Raw genomic sequence first — 1,774 nt, forward strand, 5'->3', positions numbered from 1 at the left:
GGCCCATTGCTAACTGTCGGTTTTGCACTAAGTAATATTAAATACTGCCTACCTAATCTGGTCAAATCTGCACTTATATATTCGCAAAAAAGGCATGTTTCCAATAGGTAATATCAAAATCGTTTAAAAAAAACGCCAGCAGAAATACAGGTCGGCAAGCAGGCGGAAAGCAGCAGAGCGAAGGTCTGAAGTCAAACAAAATCCAGAGCAGAAATAGATCAGAGTGATAAACTCAGCTAGCATCAGAATGAAAAATTCCCCTGCAAACGAGCAAAATACTCAAAACGAGCTGCAGGCCAGATACTAGATCCAAGGGAATATAGCCCATACAGAGGATGGTGGCAATGATGGAAGTCACTGTAAGATCCAGAAGCAGTGGAGAAATGGACGGAGAGAGATGTGTTTGTGTCTCCTTTTTAAGAGCTGCTTCAATTGGGATTGGCACACATGAGAAAATATGCGGGGCGCTTGTGACCTAATTCGGCAAGGTTTGCAACAAATGAGGGCACATGTAAGAGCACTGAAAATATGGACCATTGTTTTATCCATGTGTTATTCATGGGGATGTACTAATTGTGAGCAACCAAAAATGCCACAGAAAAAATACCTGGGACAACAAAGGGAAATGCTCCCAGGCAATGAAGTGAGTGCTTTTTTTTTATTGGTTCCTGGGAAAGTTGAGCCAACACATTCCTACCCATGTTAAGAATGTACCTGCGTCCGAGGGGCCGAATGGCCTTCATCTGTGCTGTACCAATTCTGTGATTCTTTGTGCACCTCCCAATTTGGATTTAGGAGGGGCAGATAATAATTTATTTCAAATGAAGTTTACTTAGGAGTGAGGAACATCAAAACAAGTCTTAATAAAAAAACTGCTAGCCTTGCTGCAATGGCTATGACTTGATAAGGTCTGTATTTAATCGCCAAAGGTTCACATTCTGCAGTAAAATAAATTGCATTTCGTGGACAGAAACAGGTACATTTTCTACCAGTGCTGGACTTCATATAATGTCTACGATCCACGACTAAATTTGCAAAGTGACACTGCACTCTAACTACGCTCCTGTATGTCTACGTGTAGCTATGGTAAAAGCTCTTCCGGTCCTTTTTAAGAGTTTCAGCACCCGGTCTCAGCAAGACAATCCGGCTGTGTTTGGACTGACTGACTGACAAGATGCACCAATCAGAATGCGAGTTGTAAGGAACTTCCCGCCCCCTCCAGTCTACTTCCATTCTTATTGGTTCACATGGGCAGCCCCCCGCCCCGAAGGCTCACGACTGCTATTGTCTCAGCCCACTGTCAATCATCAGGAATACTACAAAACCAAGGCCTTGAGTAGCGGAAACCCCAATTTTAATCAGTGGGGAATTAGCTCAAATGGTAGAGCGCTCGCTTAGCATGCGAGAGGTAGCGGGATCGATGCCCGCATTCTCCAAAGAATTTTCTTTGTGTGGTTTAATGTAGAATTGCTACAAGCACCTGCCATTGATAACTTTAAAATTTTTAAAATTACATCATAATCATTTGTTTATACTTCTGACTTCATTTAACATCTATAAACATAACATCCATAACTAACATCTATAAATGTATAACAAAAACAAAAATTGCTGGAAAAGCTCAGCAGGTCTGGGAGCATCTGTGGAGAGAAAGAGTTTCAAGTCCAGATGACTCTTCTTCAGAACTAAAGAGAAGTAGAAATGTGGTGAAATATTTAATTTAATTTAATGAGGATGGGACAGATGAAGCTGGATAGAAGAAGGCAAGGGAGAG

The 1,774-nt window shown here is 41.6% G+C and overlaps 1 non-coding gene across 1 annotated transcript; it reads left to right on the forward strand.

The window, feature by feature from the left end:
* The first annotated feature begins 1,363 nt into the window (after positions 1 to 1,363).
* Positions 1,364 to 1,436, forward strand: trnaa-agc (transfer RNA alanine (anticodon AGC)). The gene has a single exon. It is a non-coding gene; the product is annotated as a tRNA-Ala (tRNA).
* Positions 1,437 to 1,774: the final 338 nt, after the last annotated feature.

The sequence above is a fragment of the Cetorhinus maximus genome, chromosome 10 (genome assembly GCF_964194155.1).
Source record: "Cetorhinus maximus chromosome 10, sCetMax3.hap1.1, whole genome shotgun sequence".
NCBI lineage: Eukaryota > Metazoa > Chordata > Chondrichthyes > Lamniformes > Cetorhinidae > Cetorhinus > Cetorhinus maximus.